This window comes from Myripristis murdjan, chromosome 5 (genome assembly GCF_902150065.1).
Source record: "Myripristis murdjan chromosome 5, fMyrMur1.1, whole genome shotgun sequence".
In the NCBI taxonomy this organism is placed as follows: Eukaryota; Metazoa; Chordata; class Actinopteri; order Holocentriformes; family Holocentridae; genus Myripristis; species Myripristis murdjan.
This window is the reverse complement of record NC_043984.1, coordinates 27649376-27676781: the sequence shown is the minus strand read 5'-3', so window position 1 is coordinate 27676781 and position 27406 is coordinate 27649376.

Below are 27406 nucleotides of genomic sequence, written 5' to 3'. Positions count from 1 at the left end.
CGGTTGTGAAAGACAGCCAGCTACTGTAGCATGAGGGAAAACAGGACAGGGAGGTTAGGGATAGAGGGAAGACGGGGTTAGCAAGGGGGATGAAGGTGAGAGCTTTGAAACAGCAACATCCTTTGATGAATGACAGGTTGAAAAAAAAGGGAAGAGGGAGGGGAAGGAGGGTTGAGAATAATGGTGGTGAGTAGAGAAAAGAAGATAAGTGAATGGGAGGAACGAAGAATGACAGTTAATGCAAGGTGGCCTTATTGATGCCTCAACCCGGTGCATCTCTGACATGGAATGGCTGTGAATTCTCCTTCGGAAGCCTATAAGGTCAAAGGTGAATGGAGTAACGACTAGCCAGCACAATTAACAAATGGATAATGGCTCCCCAGTCCCACCTTTCTCCTGAGCTGATGGGTCTTCGATAGAAAAGCCTGGTAATGGCACCAGTTTCATTCAGGCAGCGGAGTGCATTTCGTTCAACTGTCTAGCATGATAATGATCATTTTGCCGATTGTGTCTCTTTTATCAAGCTTGAATCCCCATCTGGGCCAAATGTTTTATATGCAGATGGGACCTTTCGTATGAGACTCAAACCGCCTCCTCAAGACAAAAAATAGCTCCTCATGGGGTGTAATTTCAAAAAGGCGAATGATTGGTTTGTGAATTTGGGTCAGTGTTTGCTAACCGCTTCAGTCTTTCTTGTTTGTTTGCTGAGAGCGCACAGAATAAACCGGGGACAAAGCATCAGCGCCGGCGTGACACGCAAAAAAAAAGGTCGGCAGTTAAGCTTTTCTACGTCTGTCTGAATAGTATAAATACATGCCGCCCATGTTAACGTGTAGCACCGAGAAACAAACGTGTCCATTGTTCAAGCCTGTCGCAGCTTTGTGGGGAGGGGAGGGGGTGTCGGGTTTTTACAGAGGATGAATGGAAAATTTGATAAAAGCAACAAGTGTGACCCCACTTTGAACCAGGGCGCGTTTATCTCCCGGGCTGATGGGAGAAGGTGCTGAGAGGTGGCCTGCGAGGCCAACAGAGATGGGGAGGAGGCTCGGAGGGGGGTGAAGCAGGAGCCCCACACAAAGCCCACCATTATTTTCGCGGCCCTTCTCTTCTGTGGGAGTTGTGGCTGAATGTGCCTCTCCAGGAGCACGGCTCAGTCAAGGCAACTGTGTTAAGCTATTCATTTATTTGAATAACAAGTGGAATCGAGAAGAGAAAGAATCAGTGCAGGCAAGGAAACAGTCTCTGCAAATCTTTGAAGACCGCCATCTCAGTATTGAGCCTGAGATTGGTGGTGTATACTCACACACATGTACACACACATACACACACACACGCACACACACAATTTTGTCCATTCCAAATGTGCAAAGTCAGGGAATTCTTGGAAATTTGTCAGCCCGTCAGCCTAAAATATCAGTAACTAGCTATTCACTGTAAGTAATATTTATAGTCATGTTTATAGCCATGTTTATTATTATGTTCTTAATTGTTTACATTCAGAAGACATTTAATTAACATTTGGGGATAACATTATTCAAATTATCCAAATACTGAAGTTATATTCAAATAGCAACAATATCCCCAAAATCTCAACATCTGACAGCAGTGCGAAATATTTAAATTAAATGTATTACCTCTGCCAAAAGAGTTGAATGGGACTTATGTTTTCGCTCCATTTTGGCCCATTTTGCCTTTTTTTGTCTGATTGTTAGCATTTTACCTCTGGAAGTCATGAAGGGATTTACATGAAACTTGGCAGAAAGGTTAGTCTTGGGGCAAATAAGAACTGATTAATTTTTCATGCTGATTGCCCAAAGTGGGGTGTGGCAGTTTGGGTGGCTTCACATTAAATTACACGATGTAACAGGAGAACAGGGGGGATTAGGAGCGCTGCGCGGGCCCTAAGTATAAAAACCTGGCTGGTGACCAATGTGATTCAGCTCCACGAGTCTTCATCAGCATGCAGAGGGAATGCCAGCAGATACACGTCATTATATAGCGACTCAAATTAATGTCACTCAGAGAAGACTGCGCTGTATCAAAGAGCGCACAGCACAAAACAAGTTATGTCAATACAACAGCCAACACATAATTATATGTCAGTACAATATATGTGACAAAGAAGAGAAAGAAAGAAGAGAAATAAATAAATATTAAAGAGAGAAAAAAATGGGTACCCAGTAAAAGAAGGGAACAGCAAGACACTCACTCAAGACAAACATTGCTATTGTACTTCGCATCAAATCCAATGTAACCAGAATACTGAGATTGTCCATTGTTTATTGTGTGTCTATTATCTATCTGTATATTGTCCATATTATAAGGATATCTGGCCAATATCTTATATTCATGGAAAACCGGGCCCCCTATTAAAAGCTTTAAATAGCTTCCTTGGGGTGACCCTTTTCACACATCCGATTGTGTAAATTGTGTTGTATACACCATGTATTGTATTGTATTTCCTGGATGATGTGTGAATAAACTAAACTAAGCTATGCATCACAAGCAAACATACAATACAAGAATGGGAACTAGAACAAAATTTCCCGTCCTTATTGTATATTTGTGTTCTGTCTGTCTTTAAATCTGTGCATGAAAGAAATCAGTAACTAATAAAAAGATTCACACAACACCATCAAACTTTGTGGAAAGGTTGGTCTTGGGGCAAGGAGGAACTGACTCACCTTTCACACTGATTGTGTGGGTGTGATTAACTTTTGGTGAATATCCAACATGTGAAGCTAGCAGATCTTGATGATGCATCGTGTTGGTTGGTGGAGGCATGCGCGCCACAAAGTGCCTTCTATTTTTCCATTGTGTTCACCTCATCCACAGAGTAAAAACATAATAACGAACTTCAACAAGAACTCTGAATCTGCTCTAAATTTTGGGTAGGGAGAAAATGTCTTATATAGATAATAGAAATTCAACATTTTAGTCGCTGGGAGTTATGGAAAAGTTCTGGAAATCTCAAATTTCACAAAGAATGGAAAGTGTGACCCACAGGCTGATTTAAGCTTCAGTCCCACATATGGCGTCAGGAGGCTGAGACACAAAGTACTCGACACAACTCACTGCACTTTTCCTCACAATGAATAAGTGCCAGTGACAGCGTGTTGGGCAGTTTAGTCCAACCAGCAGTGTTGCTCTTACTCAGACCACTGCTGGGGTCTCGGTGTTGGAAAAAGGCAAAGAGCTGTAATCCTGTTGTGGCTCCCTGGGATTTGATGTAAGAGCTTTCCTGTGCACTCACCCTCCACTGTAGATCCTGTTGATGTTGCAAATCGTTTTAGCCTTTTGGCTTGGCTCGTGTCCCCCTGGCCTTCTTCACTTCCTCCTTCAAGCTGACAACACAGGAGGAGCCGTCCTACTTCTCGCCATTTGTGTTTCTTTACATTGTGGCCTGATGCGGTCTGTCTTACAATAAACATGCACCCGAAGTCTGTATTTACTAATAGTGTAGAGAATAAAGATGCACATGATTTGCTTAGGGTGTAGTTGTATTCCCTCAAGCTGTAACCTTTTATTGGAAGATGTCACTTCTCTGATTAGTAGCATTTCTTTTTAATATCTCTCTCAAAACATCTTTAAAGCAGCGCAGATTCCCAAGGGTACATCTGCCAAAGAACCCAGGTGAGGACTGGTGAATTATTTTCTCCTTACTCGCTCACATCAAAGACAGCTTTTTATCAGTTACTTTCCGAGCGCCTCTGGCCATGTGTTTAAGCACCACCGCAGCCAGTAGGAAGTTTTTTCAGCTGCTTGAGAGCTCCTTAATACCTGGTCATAGCAGTGCTGCGGCTGTATTACTTTTCCAGTCTGCAGCCACTGCCAGGAGGCTGTACGCTCGCAAGGTGTCCTATGGCAGCCCCCTGCCTGCTTCCCTGCAGCCTGGATGCCTGTTAGTACACTGGTATGGAGCAAGCGCTCAAGCCCACCTAAGAACAGGTGATCCTTCACAGATGGAAGTGGCTGCTCCCAGGGGAGTTCACGCTCTATCGTTTGCATCTTTGCCTCATAAATCTTTTATAAAGGATGTCAGTTTTGCTTACACAGAGGGGAGGCAAGTGCCCCTCAGGACCGGGATGAAATACAGGTACAAAAGGCTTCTGCAAGCTTTACTCGGTTTGTGTGTCTCCGTGTGTGCACGCTTGTGTGGGAGTGAATTTCTTTGTGTTTCGTTTTAGGATTGTAAAACTATTTCAAATCCAAATTTGGTGTGTGCTCCCTCTTAAATGCTTATCATGTGTTACAGCATATTTACCATACTAATGATGATGACTATTCAGATGCAAATTAGTAAAGACTGTTTGGAGTGTATCCAAATCCCCCCCATGCCACACAGTGGATTCCTGAATCACTTAGTCTGAATACGTATTCTAACCCAAATATTATACTATGTCTATGTAATAGTGTAGTGCACAAAGACAGCAATGTGTGCACACTATTCATTCCCAGCGACATATTAAGATATGCATGCATTTATTTGACGACCAACTCCCCTTGTGCAGAATGACAAAACAGATTCCATTTAAGAAGCTTAGCAGTGTGCACACACAAAATCCAGTTTCTGTCTCCTTCACTTCTTCTTCTCTTTCTCTCTTGAAGGAAGTGATGGCTCATGGACTGTCTGCTGTATCATGGCTCCCAGTGCTTATGACATCAACACCGTTTGCTTTGATCTAAACGTCTCTGGCAAATGGTTTGTTCTCAGGCACAACAAGAAAATTTAACGCACTCGCTGTGAGAACAACAACAACGTCAGGGAGTCATACAGATGCACAAAGGCGATGCACTCATCCACTTCTCCGAGCTGTCAACACATTGTTGTTCTCCGTCATTTACTTTTTAACGTATGACATTGTAATAATGAATATTTTGTGTTCAGACCAGCTGTACCTGTGAGTGAGACAAACAGAAGTTCTTTTAGTTAAAGTTGGCTTGCTGAAAGAGCAGGCGAATGCAGATCAATTCAGAAATCTGAGACCTCGCTTTTTTGCATTCATTAAAGGAATGGTACACTAAAATCTTTGCATTTTTTTTTTTTTTTTTTTTTTGTAAATTTGTTTTGTATTTTGTCATCAATGGGTGTAGAAACCCTCACTCTCACTCCACCTGGTCTTCAGTACATCCTCTTAGACCAGCCTAACCAGTGACATCCTCTTTCCACCTTCATGCCTTCCCTTTATGTCCACTCATCTGTCTTCAACATCCAGTCCCTCCTCAGTTTTCATGAAATCTCGTGACATGTTGTGGTGTGGTCCTGGTGTTTTAGCTAGCAATGGCATCATTTGTGGACTTTCTCACATTAGCTCTTCCACTATAAGCCTTCAAAGTGGAAGTTTTTAGCAAGTGAGCTCAGCTGTGGTATTGTTTCAGTGCTAGTAAGCTACTTCATCTCCAACGAGCAGGATATTTTCACTACAGTTGGACAGTTGGTTGGAATTAAAGCCCACCCACCTCTGCTGGAATGTAGAAAATCCCCTAAAACTAATTTTTTTAGGAACTCTCAAATTTAAGTTGGATGATGAGGATTGCATTCAAGAATACTACTAAATAAGAAAATGTTAACTGTTGTTCGCCATTCTTTTAAGCCTGAAAACATGCATACAAAAAGCAATTTCTTTGAATTGACGCATGTATGAGTTGGTTTCTTTGCATCCTCCTGTAAAAGTCAATGTGTATTTATGGTCGGAGTGAGCAGGCAGGTACCCCAGATAATTTCTGCCACCCTGAGGTCACTGTTGCCATGTAATTGTATTTGTGCTTCTCACCTGTCTGCTGTGGGAGTGATACTGGCTCTTAAATCAAATGACATTGTTTATTCCGTCACTAATGAGTGATTTAATGATATAAGTGTGCTGGGCCACCGCCAACCCATGGCCATAAGGAAACAGCATCCCACTCAGGCTGATTTGCCAGCCAAATGAACGCCATTATTGCTTGTGTGCAGCATGAATGGAGATGATGAGCAGGAATTAATCACATTGTCTTCTCCAGCTGATTTCTGTGTTTGTCTCTTCTTTCTCTCTTTCTGTCTGTCACACCTCGGTCTCTGTCTTGATGTTCAGTGTGCTCACCGCTATTTATCTCCCCGACTGGATCTTTACATCTCCTGTCCTTCTCACTGTTATTTGCCTCTGTGCCTCATGTCTGTCTCCCTGTCACATTCTTTCTCATCTGTATCATTATCTCTTCTTGCACCCTCTTTCTCTTTCTCTCTCCTCTGATCTATCCATGTATCTGTCCATCCTTCAAAATTACCAAGATTATATATTCTTTGTAATAATGTTATGCCTCATAGTCAAAGAGGGACTGAGGGAGGTGAAAATACATCAGCTGAGTTAGAGATGGACTTTAGTTAGCAGGATATTAGAAGCCCAGGGTGCACAAACAAACTTTCCATCAGACGAAGAGAATTGCAGTGTCACATTATCATATCTCCCTGAAGACCTTTAATGCAATTTTTCTCTCATCATGCTCCCATAAACTTATATTGGATTTGCACTGTACGCTATGTTTCAGCTCAAAGCTCATGCTTGAGAGAGGCTACTGTGGCAGCCTGTCCTGGCAACGATTGGCTCACTTTGTAACTTGGACAAACAGAGGGCACTTAAAGAAAAGCATTTTTCCCCCATCCAACCTTAAAGCAACAGAAAAGGGGTTCAGTAATACATCTTTTTCTCTGTTGAGTTGAAAGGAGAGTGAGAGTAAATGACTATCGATTGGCCAGCCGCAGGGCTGGGGTTCGTGGCCTGCTAACTGCTAGTCTGGCTGAGTGGCTATTATTAGCATTGCTCAGTATGTCGTGCACGACGCAGGTAAGTGGCTGTGCCTGACAAATGCTGTTTGCCAGCCCAGTCCATTATCTGTGGGTAGCAGGACGACCGCTGGGCCTCACTGCTAATATGCAAGGAGATGCTTATCAGTTCAAATTAAGAGGAGGCCTCCCAGAGACCAAGAGATGTAATTGTTTTTGACAAACCATGGCCCTGCAGCCATGAACCCTCCAGAGAGGAAATAGATGCGACTCTTCTCAAGGGTTGGGAGGCGGAGGGTGAGGTTGAGAGGGGCACCCTGTGAGACAGCCTCCTCCTCACATTCCAGTAGATTGGTATTAAGGTTAATGCTATTTCATCAAAGGATCCTTCACAAGCATGTAAATGAACTTAGAGTGTATAATCTAATGTGGCATCAGCTACGTTGTCATGGTGTGACATAGATTTAGAGCCCATTAAAGCAACGTGTACAAAATGTTTTTAAACTTTGGCAAGTTTATGTGTTTTACATGTTTCTGTTTTGTGAGACAGAATACAGTGGAACGTGACAGGAACGATAGGTGAGAGAGAGATGACATTTTACGAGCGCGATTTGAAACCACTGCGCCCTGAAATGTGGTGTCCCTGCTGGCCTGCCAGGCCAATCAGATTTACTCAGTTTGGAAGAGGGACTACCTCTTACAGTGATTGAACTCGTCGGTCTTGTTACCCTCTCGGCTGGAGTACCTTTCACCTTAAAACTGGGTTTTCACTGTTTTTGCGGTAGCAGCCTCTGTAGAAATGTCTAATACAACAATTCACAGAGAACAAAATGGAAAATTACCTGTAATTTCCCTGACATGTTTATGCATTAGACCGATGAAGCAGAGTGGATAAATTGCCATGATTGCTCCTGTGAATACATCTCCATCTCAACGAGCAAGTTCCAACGCTTCTGCTTTGTAACTGTCACAGCAGTTTGGATACGCGTACAATGGAGTGGGCAGCTGTGTGGAACTCCATGTATTTAAGTGGCCTCTTTCTGCAGATGCTGAAGGCTTATTTTGCAGCATTTATACCAAAGATTCCCTGTACAAAAGATAATTCAGCTTCGCCAATGGTATGAAATGGTATACACTTCCAATCTATACCATAATATATAGTATACACCTCCCTCTCTCTCTCCCATCCCCCACCACGTTTGTTGTCAGAGACAGTTGGTGCTGTGAATGTCATGTGGATGTGTGGATATGATACAGTTGCTACTCTCCCAAAGGGGTGGGGCACCCACGTGGTGGAGTAAAAGACTCTACCATGAGCTGTCTCTCTTCTAAGCTGTCTCTCTTCATACTAGACAGAAAAGTAAGTTAAAGATGCTACTTGTAGCAATGTAAACATCAATAAATCATTGGCAAATAACTGTTAATTATGATACATTAGTATAATTAGTGTAAACAAATTGCACCATCACTAAAAAGCCTGTCCCTGCTTCTACACTGCATTTTACATTGTCTACCACCAGGTCACATTGTTTTATGTCCCGAAACAGGAGCCTTACCTTGCTTGTACACAGCTTTATTCTGACTGCATAGTTTCATATTCATGTTAGCTGGGAATTTTACTGGCTCTTACCCTCCTCCTTCCTCTTTAAAGCAAACACATATGGAGCAAAGCAAAGCAAGCAGAGAGGGGGCATGTGAGACAACAAGGTCTTTTGGAAATTTGGTCTTAATTTTGAAAAACGTGTGGTCTGTGCAGTGTTTTGCAGTGTGCTACTGTTGCTGTGTCGCTGATGCATTGATGTACTTCTCTACCATTGTATTGTAATGGGGTATTGTGTTGTCGTGTTGACAAGCTTGCAAACTCTGAAAGACGTTCCTTCTTTGAGGTAGGACTGAACAATATGGTAAAAACAAACAAACAAACAAACAAACAAATTCACAGTTTTAGTGGGAATGGTAATTTTTACACCACAAATTTCATTTTTACCGGGAAAAATAATTAAATAAAATGATTTTTTGTTGATTTTTGTACCAAACATTTTTTTTCTCGTGTCTGTTGAATCCAATTTGGAGGCGAAGGCATCTCTGAAGCCCCAGAGTACTTCATTTATACTGGTATTTTATCATACATTTTCTCCCATTTTTTTTTTTTTTTTTTTTTTTTTTCAAATCAAAACTCTCAATTTTGATATTAAACTTGGTCATACTGCAATTTTGATAGTATTTTGACTAACTGTTCAACTGTTCTCTAAGGATAACAAACAAGTTATCTATCTATCTCTACAAGGAAGGTAGAAAAAAAATAGGAGTGATATGCCATTGTGTGAGACAGACAGAAACTTCCAGCTAAACTAACACTTGTGCTTCACCGTGCCACACCAGGATGTGTGTTCAGCTGATGTGTAGAAGAAAGCCTCCAAAGCCGACGTCTCTCTCTTAAGCCATTCTGTCATGCCACCAGCGACATTATTCGGTTCAAGCATTGTAAAGTACAGCTTAGCGCATGACAGTCCTTAGACGATCATTAGAATTAAATAATTCTGCGATGAGACATGCTTTGATATGCATTCGCATGTCAGTTTTGCAGCTTGGGAGCGGTGTTTGCAGCGCGCGGCAGCAGACTGTGTGTCAGAAGGATGCCGTGTCTGGACAACGTTGCTTCCCTGTGCCTTTTCTGTCCTCATCTGTACTCGCTTCCATCGATTGCTGGATGATAGGCATGTACTTTCTCATGCCTCAGTATGGGCTGTACAGTCAAATTAAAATGACAGACACATAAACATTTATAGTCCGATATACATCAGTATTCAGAACTATACCTGTGCACAGTCAAAGTGGTAAAGAGATCTGGTCGATAGGCATGAATACCTCTGACGGCTGCTCCCTCAGGGAGACGGGTTTACTAATTGTTGGTTTTTACTGGCCATTTTACGCTCTGTTAGCCTGTATTTATGGCACAAGAGGAGAGCGAAAAAGAGAGAGAGAGAGAGAGACGGGAGGGAGAGATACCTAGTGCTCACCAAGATGGGACAGAAAGGGGATATGTCTTGGAAGATTGCCCTTAAGTGCTGTTTCAGTGGTAGCCGCAGAATTACAATGGAGAGGAACAGTGGGGGTTGGAGTTGGGAGAGAGAGACAAAGAATGATAGACAGAGCAGATGATCCAATCTGGTCGCTCAGTCTGACAATTGCAGAATGCATAACACGCTTTCAAACGCGGTCATTATCCTGGATCATAGCAGAAAACCAGGTCAGAGGGTGGTTTTGGACCCAAAAGTCAGAATTTGGTCTGTTGTTGGATGCACCGTGTCACTGCATATTATATATTCCAATCTGTACTCATTAGGATCTGTTGTCCTCAGTCCCATGCCAGGAAAACAGACCCAGTTCCTTTTTTTTTTTTTTTTTTTTTTTTTTTTTTTTTTGCCTCCCCTTGGAAACGTTTGTTGAAGCTGCTTTTGCATTTGAGCCATATGGTTGGGCCCTGTTACAAGCTGTTCAGCTGAACATGAATACAAAAGTTAGGTACCCAGAGACATCATTAAGACTGAGGAGGAGTGCTAAAAAGTTTTGAAGGCTTTGAACTGTACATAGTTGTCTATTTTATTTTATTTATTTATTTATTTATTTTTAGTGTTCCCCTCTCTCTCTCTCTCTCTCTCTCTCTCCCTCCGCTGTGAAGTGGTCAGCTCACAAACCATCCACCTGCACCTGTTATTGTAGAGCTGCGTTCGTCTAATCACGGATAATGCCTTTATTGATCGCTGAAAATATCTCATGTTTTTTAGGGCTATGTTTATTTTCGTGTGCCCAAAATAGCAATAATTAGGTAACTCATGCTCATTTTCATGGCATTCAGATGTGGAAGAAAATCCAATCCAATCCAAAACATTTAAAATGATGGATTTCTTTGGGCTGTTTGCCATCATGAAATTTACACATACGGCATATACATACACACAAACACGTGCACACGCAGGCATTCGTGCAGCAGCACACCCGGCAGTTTTAACGCTGAGATCTGAAACCAATTTAATATCTGTCATGTCCCCATTAAAATCTGAGCGTTAATTACACCTTATAAAAAGCCTGTCATGTTTCATAATCCCACAAGCGGGAACAATTCAAACTCAATCAGCCACTCAGATCTAGCCTTGAATTAGCACACTGTCAATCTGGAATTAGACGGCTGTCCGGGCCATCCAAGGCTAGCATTTAAACATGTTTATTAGTCACATTCCAGATCTTATATCTGACCTTGACGCTTCGGAGCCCATTCTTTCTCCCTGCCAGCTCGGTCTGAAGGAGGTAGCGAGCTGCCTGTGTGCCAGAGGACAAGTGGTGCTGCGCTCAGTTGAGATGCAGATCACGTTAGCATGCCGTTGGCTGGCTGGCTGGCTGCTGAGAGGCGGGCTAGAACTCACACATCTGACCTGGTTGTTTCTCCCTCAGTTCATCTGTTTGTTCAGCTTCCCACCATGCCTTTTTCTCTCCACCTATCTCCTGGGCCCATCACAGCCATTTATTTAATAGCTGGTCCTCTCTCCTGCATGTCTTTGTTATTAACAGTCAGATATTCCCCTCAGACCGCAAGAAAGTGGGTGAAAGAAAGGGAGAGAAAGAGAGAGACAGAGTGAAAGAGAGAGAGAGAGAGAGAAAAGAAGCTTGTTCCTGCTAACAGACCAATTTCCTCCCTCATGGCTGGTTGGAAATGGAATCAGCTACTAGCTAGTAGCAACTGCTCCATGCCAGCTTCCTCTGTGTCTATACATAGGATAATTAGGCATTATCTATAAATGCTGTAGGTGGATGGGATCTGGCATCCCAGGCCTCTTCTATCATCATTATTTAGATTTATCGAAGACCTTGTTTAGAACAGCTGAAGCACAGTTTTTTTTTTTTTTTATGTCATGTACACATTGTATTCTCTGCCCTCCAAGAAAACAACAGATATACTCTTATAAATAATACAAATTTTACCCCAGTAACCCCAGTACAATTTCTGAATGCTGTAGTTTGCGCAAACAGTGTGCACCTATTCTGGCCTCTAGCCAGTGATTTTGAAAACAAGCAAGTTATTTGGAGCTTTTGCCCTGCTGCCTTTGCTGACCTGAGCTAGATGCTGTGCAGAACCTTCACTCGCATTCGCAAAGCCGGCTTTGAAGCCTAAAGGGATGGACTGAGAAGGTCAATAAATGTGAAAAATGAAAAGGGATTCCAATGAACCACCAAGACTTATCACCTAGCTCTGACCTGCCTCCCCTCGTTGAGTCGGAATAGGTTATAGTTTAAGTGGCTGTCATGTTGATTTCTGTGGCAGGCCAGAAGGAGGTGGGTACGCCACACCGGTCTGAGAGATCAGCAATCCGTGCTTGACAGGAAACAAAATGTCATGCAAAGCCGCAGTGATTGACATATTTTCTCTCAGTCGTTGGTGGATTCGGGTCATCTGCAGAATGCCTGCTGAAATCTTGACATTTGAAGTATGCAGTTAGATTACAGATAAAACAGCACTGTGTTGCGCACTGCAAAAACCTTAACAAGGCAAGCGCTGAATGTTAAAATCATATTTTCCTCAAAATAACATATAGGTGACATAAAGCACTCGTTTCCAATGCAAATCACCCAATGCTATTTCTGTTGCCTTATTTCACTTGAAACACTGTTGAGGTAAGGCAGCAAAGTGTCCCTGAAAACTGAAGTAACACATTTAATTGTAGTTAACGTCACAGTAAGTGGGAGTGGAGATGTGATATTGTTTTAAATAGTGCCTTACAGCTGGCAGTGTGTCATGTTGCTACACTTTCTGTTCTGATAATTGGAGACATCCAGTCACCCCTGCTCAAAGACTCTGGATGGATTAGGCTCAGTCTGCCTTTCTTTTGGACAAAACTTGGAGGAATGATGGATTTTAACCCTGAGGTTTGGCGTTTTCAATATAAACCTGATTGGCCCACCACAGCACCACCACCAGGCCAGCAGGGCTCTTAGTTTCAGGCTCAGTATCTCGGATACTGCCGTGCCAAATTTAATGAACCTTTGAGGAATGATGTGCCTCTACATTAAGATCCAGCATTACAAAATTTAATTTACATTAAACAATTACACCCAGAGCGACATGCACCAATGGTGGGGAACATTATGGTCACTGTTGACTTATTTTATACATAAACTGAGCCTTAACTTTCATTTCCCCCCATTACTCAATAATATTCTGTGCTTATCAACCAACAAGCCACATACAACCTCAAAATATATTATTTTTGATACTGAGTTTTTCATTTAATCAGTCCAGGAATGAAAAAATAAACAAATAAAGCCTGTCGGGAGCCGAGAGAGCTTCAAGAATTGATGTTCTTTTGCAATTGTGTGTCTGAGCTCGAAGCACTGTGTAAGTTGTGACATCCTGTGAGCTAGGTTTTTATAGCTGAGGCTATTCCAGCAGGCAAGTTAAATTTAATGAATGGATTTTTATTTTGTTTCGTTTTCACAGAGTTGAATGATTTCTCAGCACATCCTCCTCTTCCTCATGGAAGCCTGTGCATCCTTAAGAGAGTTCGGAATCAGAAGTAGAGATGTAAAGAGTTTGACTGTGATTTCTACATATGCATGCATGTGCTCATGTCTTAAGGCCAGCCTGAGGCTTTACACAGCCATTTAGGTCCGTGGTCCCTGGCTGAATTAAAATCAAAGACCAGTCTCAAACCTCCAACCTCGACCTGGAGGCTCTCTACTGCATGCTGGCTGGAATTATATAACACACCCACACTCGGCACACATTCATATGCACATGTACTCTATGCAGATACAGACACACACATTCACACACATAGATGTATATGGACATCCTCAGAAACAGACGCACACACACAAACACACATGCACACACAGCTCCATCCCCCCAACTCCGCTCCACTCTCTCTTCTTGCTACTCAGTCCTCTTCTGCTGTTGCCCATTCACTCATGGATGAAATGAAGTATCCTCTGCTGTATGGATGGATACCTGCTCGAGTTAAACTCAGTCTGACAGGCTCTAATGCCCTGGTCAGTGTGCTAAATGAGGTATTGGGAGATTGGCTGGTATAGAAAAAGCTTCCTCTACTCTTATTCCCGATGGCCTTTGCCTCTCTTCGGATACCTGATGGAACTTGATGGAGAAAACGGCTTTTTGGTCGAAATAATATATTCCAATCCTTTTACAAGGACCAAGAGAGCAAACAGTGCTAATCAACCCTCTAACCGTGATGACGTTGGTGCGAGGTATCGCTTCTCCACTGGAAAATCAGAGAGCACTGGTGTATAACTGGTGTAAAAAGTGTGATCCACACAGTGTGTGATATATACAGTAAAACGTGTGAATGCTCTGAACAGCTTATTGGCTTTGCTGTGAAGTCAGGTGGCTATTTGTGACTTGATTGATCGTGATGGATTACCGGAGGGGCAGCTTGTGGAAGTGTTCAGAGGGGAGCCGAGAGCACGGGCAACAGAGCAAATCATTGAGGCGATCGACCAAAAGCTCTGTGGTCAATTTAAATGCTAGTTGCTAAATATGGATGCAGAGGGTTTTGGGGTAATTCAGCCCTGCTCCATAAGCCTTTATTCATATCGTGTCTCTACCACCATTGTGTTGTCATTGCCTCCTCTCCTCTCCTCTCCTCTCCTCTCCATTGCAGCATGTTTAGTGCTGATGACATGAACAATGGTACCAACATCCCGACCTTGCTAGAAGGAGCCCATCAACAATTCGCACTGATTGTTCTCAAATTGCCCGGCTGGGAGGATCACCTCTTCTGTTTGATGCCTTAAAATGCCTCTGATTCCACTGGGACAAGCGTCCCCGACTCTCGTGGATTTTTCATTTTTCTTACACCTGCCTTTGATTTTTAGGGGTTAGAGTGTAAAGCGCGGTAGCGGAATATTGCTTGTGCAGCTCAAGAAAAACAAAGCAGAGCAGAGGAGTCCGACTGTGGGTTCATCCATCTTATGCCAGACTCATCATACTCCAAAGAAGTCATTCTGCTGAGTGAAAAATAGAAAGTTTGCCACTGCAATGTGTGCATAGATCTATCTATCTATCCATCCATCCATAAGGCTCAGATCGGGGCTGGGCTTTTTTTTATGAAAATTAATCATAGAAACAATCCTGTGAGCATTTTGATGGACTACTGTGGTTTTTGATTTGATTTTCAAATAAATAGTGCAACAGCCGAACCATGTATTTTCTCAATAGCCAAAACTATACTATGACAAGATTGTGATCGTAATCCTTGGCATGATGTTTCTTATTCCATTCCTTGGCAAAAAAGTAATCACAAGTAATTCTTGGCATTTGTTTTACAAGTACCAGATAGGTGGAGTTAGTTCAGATTTGTGGGAGTAAGATTAAGTATGCAAAGTTGACCTTAAAGTACTTTCCTGTGATTGTTTAAACCTTCTGGCACTTTTTGGCAAGTATTTGAATTAGTTCTTCAGTGAACCAAGATATACTGCCACATCCTTCCAAAAGTAGTTTAGAGAGCACACAGAAAAACTCACACCAGTTGCCAACTGAAAACTGTGTGTGTGTGTGTGTGTGTGTGTGTGTGTGTGTGTGTGTGTGTGTGTGTACTGACAGTTTATCCCAAAGAAATGGACCTGTCACATTCACATGTTACAGCATTTCATGGTACTTAGTCAGTGCAGCTTGCTGAGGGGTCTCCGACACAGTTTGAAACAGTGGATCATGCTCTTCACTGGCTTTCCACCTTTTGCAGTTTTGTGCGTTGTGCCGGTTGCAAACGTGTGTGTGTGTGTGTGTGTGTATGCTAAGCAATAGAGGCGTCCAGACAGTTGTGATGATGAATGTGTGTGTATCATCAGAGCTGTGAGTGTGACAGGTCTGCCATTACCTGAGAGTGATAGCTCAAATGGAGCAACTATAATTACTGGCCTGTCAACCAGGCAGCCCCGCCGACTATACCATGTCTACGCGCTTTAATTGAAAACACCAACAGATTGGCATGCTGCATTAAACCCCTGCACTGAGCTCTATAAAGCTCTTTATTGGAAATACAATATGCTTTGTTTACTTCTCTTTCAGCCGTGAGCCAGGTGACGGTGATTTCGTTTTGTGAATGGAATGAGTTCATAGTTAGCGACTACTGTTAAATGTTCGATGGGCCTTCTGCTGTCGGTTTTGAAGTGAGCGTTATTCCCTTGATTATGTTAAATCACATACAACGACAAACAACACCTGTTATAAAATCATGTGGTGTGAGGTAAAAGCTCATAATTCATGTATAGGTCCATGCTGGTACACTTTGATTGTATGCCGACACTTGGCCCTGTGCGTGTAGTACTGTGTTTTTCTGTGTTGTAATCAGACGGTCTACCATGATCAATCAATCAGGCTTTATTTGTACAGCACATTTCATACAACCAAACACAACACACACACACACACACACACATAGAAAAAAGTTGCCTGTGCGAGTGTGATTAGCAAAGCACTCGTGCTCATACATGTCTCTTGTTTGACTTTTGGCTCACCTTTGAACCCCATTATCTCTGACGAAACACATGCGTGCATGTCCTTCCCGGGTGGGCTTATCGCCTGCCACTCCTCACTTGTCCAATTTGTCTGAGAGATGCATGGATGAGTCCCGCTGTCCCCAACCCTCCCGCCGACCCTTCCCCTGTGAACGAGACAGAGACCTTTGAGGGATGTCCCTGCCTAATCCCTCCACCTCGCCCTGCATTGACGGCCCGTGTTTATCAGGCAGTGCAGGTTAGTCTTGGGAGACTCTGTGTGGGGGAGAAATAAATAGAAAGTAAAAATCAATATGGACTACATCAATGGGCCCCTGTGGTATGCTTTAAAAAATAGGTTTATTCAGCTCAATATCTCACCAAATTGTTGGTAGTTATTAAAATCATGTCAGGATCGGTCATCAGTCAGTTCGATCAGAAGGGCTTAATCTAGGCAGTTCAATATGCAGTGCGCTGTGCAGTGAGTAAATAATATTCCTTTTTTTATTGGAGGAAAACAGGAAACCTTTTCAGGGAATCAGAAACCTCAACCTTTCTTTCCTGATGATTTTCCTGAGTTCCTGATGATAAAATGGCCCCTGAAACCGAGGTCCACGTCCAAGTTTCTGGGAGCTTTCAGGGGCGGAGTTTTCGTGTTGAACATCCCTGGTTGGTTGAATCATTGAATCCTAATCCTCTGTCTTGCTCTTGCTGTTTTAACATCCTCCAGCTCATTTTCAGGCTCTGTGCTTCTTTTCTCCGAAACCAAACACAACATCACATTAGCACAGTAGTAAATAATCGTAAACATAATGACGGCTTCAGCACCTTCCATGTTTACTGTTTTGCTGTTGTCAGTCGCATGCAGGATGACTAGGCTTCTCCTTCTTATTTGCATCAAGTTGGAGTGCCGAGGAAGCACAAACATTCGAGAGTCCAGGGTCCTCACTTTGAGCTCAGAGCCCTCTTCTCTTTCAAGGGCAAGACCCAGGAACTTTGGCCCTGAACTGGTTTCAGAATGCAGCTGTAAGACTTTTAACTGGCACAAAGAAAAGACAGCACATCACTCCTGTCCTGGCTCAATTGCACTGGTTACCACTGAAATACAGAACTGATTTTAAAGTTAGTTTTTAAGGCCCTACATGGATTAGCTCCACAATACATTACTGATTTTTCTGCCCCCAGGTCAGTGACGTCATCCTCTTAGTCCACCAATCACGTCTCAAAACCAGCTCCTAGGCTCTGGAATAGCCTCCTGTCCCACCGCTGACTCTTTGAAATCAAATTTAAAGACGTAAGACACGTTTTTCTCTCGCTTTTAGTTCAGTCTGAGGTTGCCCAGTGTCAGCTCCATTCTTAATTCATCTCTTAACGTCCTCTTTTTGAGTTTTAATCGGCTGCTGATTTTATTCCGTTTTTACTGGTTTTATTCATTCATTTCCTTTTAACTTCTTATTTCTTATCGTAAAACTTGTCTTTACCTTTTTTTTTTAGCTTGTTTTTCTTTTAGTCATGGCTTTTATGTATATACACTGTTAATCTTGTGCATTTGTATTGTTAACCCTTCTGCCATGTTTGTAGGTCAACTCCCGTCGCTTTTTATGGTGCTGTATAAATAAAGTGGCTTGACTCGACTTGATCTGAAAGTTAGTGGTGGAAAAGAGGCATAAGCGAGTAAAGGCCCCCCCCCCCCTCACCCTGTATTTCTGATGTGAATTGTATTAATCCTGTCAGCAAACTTTAACTGAGCTCAACATGGCTGGTAAGGCAGATAGGGCAACTAACTTCACACTATTGAGTCAGCAATGCAATGGGCATAAGGGCACCTCTCTCTCTCTCCCTCTCTCTCTCTCTCTCTCTCTCTCTCTCTCTGTGTCTGCGTGTCTTTCTCTCTGTAATTCTGTGATTCTCTTTGAGTTTTTGACTTTGACTTTCACCCAGCCTTGTGTGAGCCTCTGCAGAATACCTCTCCGTACTGTGTTACTCTGGGCTTTGCTGACAGGGCTGAAGTGGACTGAAGCAGCCGTCAGTGATGTAAAGCTGCCAGTGTTTATGTATGGCTTTAGAGGCCGCCGTGCCAAGATAAGCCAGGTTGCCGCATCTACATGATGAGCTATCAGATATTTAAAGCTATTGGATTTCGCCGCAGATAAAAAAACCCAACACTATTCCATGTTCCCATCAAACCCTGTCAAGCTTTACAGCTTAACGTATCGCCCAGTATCCCGCCGCAGTCTAAAATTACAATGAATTACAATATAGCAGCAGATTGGTGGGGTTATCAGGTTTAAAGTAGCTGCGAGAAATGATGGAGATGTTGCCTGTGATTGGAAAGTGTAATCTACAAGCTGTTAGTATCATTTTTAAAGGAGAAAAGCTATCATAAACACCCAGGATAGGGTAGCGTACGTTGGCAATAACAATTTCACGAAATGCCCGGAGTTGAGAGCTCCTACTAGGGTGTCTTGACGTGGCCGCTGCATTTACTCAACGCGCCATCTGAATTGATTAGATAAAAGAGCTGGTATTCAAACAGGACTGGGTCTGAATGCTATCTTTTTAGGCTATTGTTGCACTGGTGGAGTTTTAGTCTCCAGTGTATTCACAGCACAGATAGTTACTGTTGTTTTCCAGCCTCTGTGCTCTGCCTCGCTCTTTTGTTGTTATTACTTGTACTTACTGCAAATATGTGTAGGTGTAGTTCTGCGGTAATTGCTCACTACCATTTAGGTTCTTGGGCTTGTGTATTGTTTTACTCGCAAAAAATTGCGATGTTAGCTTAATAATTGTTTGACACCGTTTTCACTTCTTGATGTTGTCTGCATTGATTGTGCTTTTACTTCAGACAGGGTGAAAAAAAAAATTTCCTTGAAAATACACCACAAAGTCCCAGCAAATGAACTTATTTTCCACTGAGGTTAGGGTGCATACGGCTTTGTCTGCCTTACTGTGCATGAAATGAGAGGATTCAACAGACGGCTGGCCGTGCAGCCAAGATGACAAACTGCATTGGTGTTTTGTGTATAAAAGTGAAAGTCTTGTACAAAGTGTTTTGCATTCGGCAAGTCTTACCTCTTGCAACCTGTCACTGTTGCCTACTTTGTCTTTGTCTAATTTACTTCTTTATGATAAGATGAGAGTTATGATGTTTGCCAGTTTGTTCTCTCTCCATATCAAAAATGTCTCCTCAAAAATGTCACCATGACTTCCAGCGTCCTGCCGGTGTGCAGCAAATGGTTGTATGTTGAAAATGTGCACTGTTATAAGACATTGTTGTATTGTATAGGGAAACACACTTAAATGAATCCAAATGAATGTGTCTAGCCTAGGTTTCTTTTTTTAAGGCCTTTCTGATGAATAGCAGGCTTGGTTATCCTCTCAGTGTGAGGCTCTAATAAGCCCAGGGACCCAGTCAAGGCCCAAAAGAGAAGCTCGATTTAAACCAATCTAGAGGAGGAGGGAGCATGATTTACGATGTGGGACCGACTGCAGTGCTGCCTCTCTCCTGCAGACCCCCCTCCATAGCCAATCACAGGCAAAACACTCAGCACTTCCTGCCCCAGCTGGCTGTGGACCCTATGTGGTGCTGCTGCCTTCACTGTTGTCACTGCTTCTAATCTATTTGATTGATTATCAACCTAATTCCTGCATTATTTCACACATTTTGTTTTGCACTTTCACTATGAGGAGGAGTTAAATACCTAAAGACACAGTTAACTCTTTCCTGTGTTTTTGTCCGTTTTACTCCCATTTCCATTTCTTGGGTTTTTAGTGCATATTGGGCAATTATGATTTCCTGCAAAGGTCAGCTTTGGGTAAACCATGCATTATGATTTGCACCTGTCACTCAGAGTGATGAATGTTTTGCAGTAATGTTAACAGGCCGGGGTCGTACATCACTCTCTCTGCGATTCTACCCTGTGTCACATCTGTTGAAGTAATGGAGCTGTCCTCAAATGAAACATGCTCTAGTCTTCCCCTCAGGGGGTTTCATTTCTCTCAATGAATCTAGCCAATACACCAGCAGGCCCTGGAGGCATAGACCTTTGCCAAAATGCAGATTGCAGAGCAAGACAGAGAGAGACAGAAATGGAGCAAGAGCCCTTTCTCTGCAAACACGGTTGCATTTTCGCATAGATACACCTACATGTTCTTAGCAAACATCACCCTGGCTCTCCAGTGTAGTGGTTTGCACGCTAAAGGTGATGCACAACGCAGGTCTATACAGCAGCACCACAGGGAAGATAGCAGAGTACAGGAAAGGAGTCGTAACCTCTGACCGTGCAGGCAGGACAGTATACGACTTCCTTTCACTCTGGAGCTCAGCAGTGTTGACACGAAATGACTTGGCCGTTCTGGCAGGGAGAGAGGCAGGGAGAGAGCCGGGGTGTTATCAGGCCAGCATAGGAAGTCAGCCACTCAGGGTGATAACGCAGAAAACACATTCACATCAGACGAAACTGCCTCATCCCTAGCCTTCCACTATCTCCCCCTCTCCCCTACTTCCTTTGAAACAAACAGTCAGAGAGTGACAAGGTTGGATTCGGAAGCCTCTGAGTCTGAGTCTGTGGAATTAGGTTGGAGGAAATTCAAGTTCTGGAAGAGAGGAAAAAGTCCTTTTGTCTGGACAGATAAGGTTTTAGGGGTAGAGAAGAGTCTGTTGTGAATTTGAACACCACAAGCAACTGCTTGAGGAGAGTTTTTTCCATTAACTTTCAACCGTAGTTAACATACAGAATGTTCCCTCAAACACAAATCCCATTCAAATATGAATTGACTGACTGAAATCCCAAGTTTTGAAGCATCTACCAGTGAGCAGGCCACTGTACCTAGATGTGGCAGAAAGATGTCATACTCCCTGCAGTCAATTTGCGCTCAACCACAATGCTTAGTTTAAACGTTGGGCTTTTGACGTAAGCTGTCAATCCATTAGGAATGATTCACTAAAGTGGGTGGGCAGAGTCGAGAAGTACTTCATTGTTCTTGTTTGACGATGCCCTACTGCCAGTCTGCTTGCCATGCAGCGGTCTCCAGACTCAGTATCTGTAGCAGTGGGGAGGCACTCAGACATGAAAGCAGCTGTATTAAAATGCTTCTTTAAAAAATGGAATAAAGTCTCTCAGCGTCTGATGTCTTAAGCGGATTGAGAGAAAATCCATCTGCCTTAATGTCAGCTCCACTGTCTATAGAGTATGGAGTAGTACGCTTTGGGAATGTTAGCAATGAGTGGACTTGCAGCAAAAGGTGAGAGGAGAAAAGGGGGAAAGAGGGATGGTTTCTCATGTGTCTGCCTGCGTGCCTTCTAAGCAAAGAAAGAGCATGGTATTATGAGTGTACACAAGTGTGTGTGTGTGTGTGTGTGATGGGATGTCCTTGCATGAGTTCTGCACCCTCTAGGAACAGGGATTTTAATTGGTGGTGACAGAGAGACATGACAGCCATTTTTTGCTCGCTTGCCTCCATCGCTGCATATTAAAAAGCGCATGGAAAACATGCCACAATTTTAGAAGGCATGACACATTAACCTATCACTTGTGCGTGAGTCATGATTGTATGTGTGTTTGTCTGTGCCGGGTGTGAGTGCAGGCTTGCGTTTGTGTACCCCTGTGCAAGTATGCACATGTGTATATGTTTGCGTGAGCGTGATAGCGTGTATGTTTGAGTGTAATCTTCTGCCTTCAGGCGGCATAAATCTGTGTTTGTTGTGTTCATATACTGAAGTGAGGCTCTAAGAGGGCTCAACTTCATCTCAGAGTCATGCCATGAATGCATCAGACATGATGCAGCAGCGCTTGCAAATATTTTATAATTAGAGACGCATCACATTTTAGAAACAGAAACATTCGTCCCTAATTCTGCTTTCGAAGAAATGACTAGAACGTCGAATGTATCTGTTTGTGTAACGTATTCCCAATCAAACAGAAACAACTGTCTAGAAACACAGACTATTCAGAAGCAGTTTTCTCAGCTGCCCTTAGCAGTTGGAACCAAGTAAGCACATTCTATGCCAAGGAACTGAATACATTGCCAATGCCAATATAATATGCAAATTTTGTTAAAGCAAATGTAATTTTCCATTCCCCTTGTTGATTGCACTTAATGCAACTTGCAAAGTGAGGGTGATTTAATCAAATCAAAGAATGCAACTAATTTGACTCAAGTAGCAGATTATGCAAATTATGCAAATATTGAAACTATGTATCATTAAAAGCCTTTATTAATGAGGACTCCAGTCTATTCTTTTCTGGGTAGTGGCACCCAGCAAAGAACAGAAATGTGTCCTGTAGAAATACCGCTTAGGCCTATAGTGATTTACATGTCTTTTATGTGAGCTGAGGCTATTAAAAGCTATTGATGCATCTATGTTCATTAATAGCACATGCCCAGCATAAATCACTTTCAGGCTCATTTAAAACTTGTGAGGATAAATTTTATTATATTCCTACATGGGGATGCTGCGGCTGCAGTGTGGAGCAGATTCTCAGCATTATATTTACACAGAACCAGCTTTAAACCTGCGGTCCAGCCTTTTGTACATTTAAATCAATCGCGTAAAAGGAGCAGAGATGCTAACAGCATGTGATGGGTGTCCTGCTGTAAGCCTGTGCTAGCGTATAATGTGTGTTAATGTTAGCGGGACCTACTGGGCTGCTCTAACGTGGGGCTGAATCTTCCCCTGGGGATCACCGACTTATTTCTGCCATCCTCTGCACAATCCACCGTATGCCGGTGCATTATGTTTTTCATTATCTACGACCACACTTTTCCCCCCCTCACTCGCTCACACCTCCCACTGTGCTGGACAACATCTAACAATAGGGCATGGTGATTAAAAGAAATGTCAGTGCATTCATTAATACGTCCACAGAGTCCTGCTGCGCATACTGTGCTTATCCAGTCATATCGGGTATCTTGGAATTATACAATTGTGGCACACTACTGTGTTGGTGAATGTGAGTGAGCAAATGTGTGTTTTTGTCTCAGTCTGTGTGTGTCTGTGTCTTTGTTTGTGTGCCTTGGCAACAGCAATGCCCTCTGACCTTTTCCATGCTCTCATGTTATGGATTTGATCTCAATAGATTGTCATAGTGAGGGAATATTGAACAATAAAGCTGCATTAAAGGAGGCTCCTGCAGCTGGTCAGTCTCTCTCGCTCTGTTTCACTCTCTCTCTTACACGCCCTTCCTCCCTCTCTCCCTCTTTTCCCGTTTCTCCACCACAATTTCTCTCTTGCCTGGGGGGTAGACCACAGCTGGCCAGACATCCAGGCAAGGCGATGCCTGAGGGAGAGCCACGCAGCTGGCTGAGGTGTGGTGCTCGGGGTTCGGGTTAAAAGGAGGAAGTGGGGGTTGCGTGGAACCCACAATGCACTCTGACTTTGATCAAAAATCTGGTACTTTATGTAGTACATCAATATATTCCTCCACATATTTTTATCAAATAAATCCATGCAAGCTCTAAGCATACAGCATAGATGAATACACTTAAGTGTCACTATGGTATTATAGCCTCATATGAAGAAACACAAATGAAACTCTTTTCACAAGATTGATTAAAGTTGCAGAAATACTTCTCATGGGAGGTCTGAGGACTGAAATGATGCTTTTTCTGTCAGGCATGTTCTTTCCTCTCCCGCTTCTATTTAGTGTTATTTCTAGCTGGCACATCTCTATTGGGTTTTAATGAAACACATCTTTGAGCTGTGAGACTGAGAGACAGCCATTAATATGTTATTTTCTTCATCCTGATTCCTTCTTTCTGGGCAGAGGCAGAGAAACCGGCCAGTCAATTGCATTGACTGGCAAAAACAAGATCGACAGCAGCAGCTAGAGGTGGACATTAAACAGCAAGTAGAGGTCAATGTGAAATCATTGCCTTGAAAGAGGTTATCTTTTTTGCTCTGTTGGAAATTTTGTGAGTTTGTCCGTTAATCCAGATATATGGCTTTGAAGTGCTATAACATATTTAGGTTATAACAGTGATGACCATCTTTTCTGAAATAGAGAAAATGTTGTCATGAGAGCCATGTCAAAATCTGTGAGATCCTTCTTTTTTTTTTCGTTTTGTTGATATCTTTGGTGATTGCTGTCGTGTTTTTGCACTGCACTTCCTAGCGCTCACCTGCCAATCAAACTGTGTGTCCGGTATTGCAGCATCTTTGTCATTGTATATTCTGTTGATGAAGCTTGAGTTTCTGCAGGTGGCAGCTACAGCATGTTAGTGAAGCAGAGCTCAGTATTTTACTCATGCACACGCTCTGCTCAAAACCTCCAGGCTCCAAGCTCCTGATCCGCTGTGGTGTCGCTCAGCAACTCCCTGCTCTGCTCCAGCTTGAACTAATTGTGTTTGTCATTAATTGCTTGAATCAAGTACTAATGGTAACCTATTTTGATGAGATTTGTTTAGTTAGTGACATATTTGCTTGAAATTTTATGTGGCTGAATCAGTTCAAAGCCTTCCTTACACAGGTGTGCAAGACCTTGTGATGATGAAATGTAGCACTCGATTGCAGAGAGACACCAAGGTGTAAGTCTGGGTTTCTTATATTGACTCAGCACATAAGAAAGATTACTACCGAACAGGGCAGGACTGACTTACCCTGCAGCTTGCACAGTCACGACTGCAGAGAAAATGTCTGTGACTTGTGACGTGTTGTTACTATCCTGCCACATTCTCTATTGACCTTTATCTTTATTGTGCACTTGTACGATTGGTTGGTACTTTGGTGAAATACTTGTATTTTGAATTGAGCAGCCAGTTGCCTATCCTAATGGTAGCCCACAGTAAATTACATGTTGTTTGGAGTGGCGGGGAAATCTGGGTGGAGGGGTGCAGGAGTGGGGTTTTGTCCTCCGTGTACCACTTACTGTGGGTTTGGATAGTGGTTTTACTGGTATTGTTTGTAAAGCCATACTGGCTATTATTTGTCATGCAGCTATGCAGTTCTTTTTTTTTTTTTTTTTTTTTGTTATTTATTCCAAATAAACACACAGCAAAAGTAAAAGCTTTCATGGACTGGATACAGGGTGAATAACTCCTTTTTTATAATCAGCGATGGAGGGGAGCAATACAGGCGTTTTATTTTAATGAAAATGTTGCAAATTATTACTTTAACATAAGGACAGTCATGTCGACATGTTTTCCTCATAATGCATGTAATAAAAACTTAATGAAAACACATACAATATGTTCTGTTTTCTGTAGCGGCCCTTAGAGAGGCTGAGTCTGTCGATGCTTTTAGGACACATCATAAAACCCACTTTTATTGTTTTGCTTTAAATTGTGTTTTACTTGTTTTTATTTTTATTTTTTTATCAATATTATTTTTTTAAAACCTTGTTTCATTTCCACAACATCTGTTGTGCACATGACATGACTTTATGCTTGTATGTGAGTACATATACACACATGTATGTCTGTCTGAAGCACTTTGTTGCAAAATTTGTTTGCTATATAAATGAAAGAAACCTGAAACCTCACAGTGTGTGGCTTCTACTTACTCTCTCTTCTCTGCTTGATTTCTTTCAGTACATTATGCTACAATGCATGTTCCACATTCTGCACATGGTAAACATGCATGCATTTGGTGCTAGTTTTATGAGTGTGTGTGTGCGATAGCTTGCATGTGGGTGTACAGCATGTTTGAGTGTTGTGAGACTGTGTGATGGGTGTGTGAGGAGGAGGTCGAGGCCCAGTGAAGGCTGGGGTCTCTGTGATGAGTCCCTGCTACAGAGCATGGCGAGGAGGGGGGGGGGTTGGCGTCACAGAAAAGCCTTTGTTCACCGCCTGCTGCCGCGCTCTCAGCTGGAATTCCATTTGTTCCTTCACCGGAATGAAATGGCATTGATTGTTGGCTCAGATGTCTGGTAGGAGGTGGAAGGCGAGGGGGTACGGGGGGTAAAGAAAAAGAGGAGAGAGACGGAGAGAACAAGATGCAGAGAGAGAGGAAGAGAAAGAGGCAGATGGACAGAGAGGGGGAAAGAGGGAGAGGCAGACACAGATATTGAAAGAGAGATAGAGCAAAACAAGCAGAGGGGAATGCAGGAAAAGCGCTGGGCTTCTGCGGATCAATGATAGAGCTTAAAAGGGAGAACAACGAGGGAGAAGGGAAAATGTAGGATAAGAGAAGGGAAGCTGGGCATCAGTGCCATGTAAGCAGGTGGTGTCTGCAGCAGGCTCAACCTCAGATCCTCCTCAGTGGGACACCTCATCAACATTCACCCCTCAAATTGTCCCATTATCAAAGAGAGAGAGGCGCAGGGAGGGGCTGGGTTGGTGTTTGCTCACAATATGGTAAACTGGAATCTGGCAACTTTCATCAGACATCATGATTTTCCCATGATTCCTATTACTCTCGAATTTATGTATTAGAGATGTGAGATGGGCTGTCTTGTTTTTGAAGGAGTCCTAATGGAAATATAATGGGGTCGTCATGGAAAATAGAAATGACAGCCAAAGGGTACATCAGGTTCATTTCTTTTCACCAAAAACAGTTTCTGAAGGAAAAAAACTGCACTGAGATTTTTTTTTTTTTTTCAAAATAAAATCAATTAAGGATTACTGACAGTCCTCTTAAAATCATAATTAGATAGATGGTACCCAATTCATTGCGCTATTGTTTCAAATTTTGTGAAAATACTGCTATGTTATTTTTAAAATCCTCAAAAATATTTATCTATTTTTCTCAGAAGTCTGTGATTTGATTACTGATCTTTTCCAAAGTTATAACTGATTAGACCTGCCACCGTTCCAAGAATAATTTAATTCTCTCATACATTTAATCTGTTAGTCCCCCGCTAAGCATAAGAAAGTTTTTGAATGATGCAGACAGCTGAGTATTCAACCACTATAAATCCCATTCACCACTTCTCAGCTCAGGTTCCCCTCCCTGCTATAGCTTAAAGTGCAATACAACCTCACAGCTGCTCTCCGGGGGAGATGTATTTTGTTACATTTTTGTAACTGCGAAAGGCAAATTCAGCTGAGCTTTGAAGATGTCCTATTGTGTATGGTGTACATGCAGGCAGCACACCTGTGGGTGTTTCAGCTTACAGAAAAAAAAAAAAAATGCAGCAGGGAATTCTATAGAGAGGAAAAAACTGTACAGAGGACATCAAAGCAAAGTGGTCAAATGTGTGC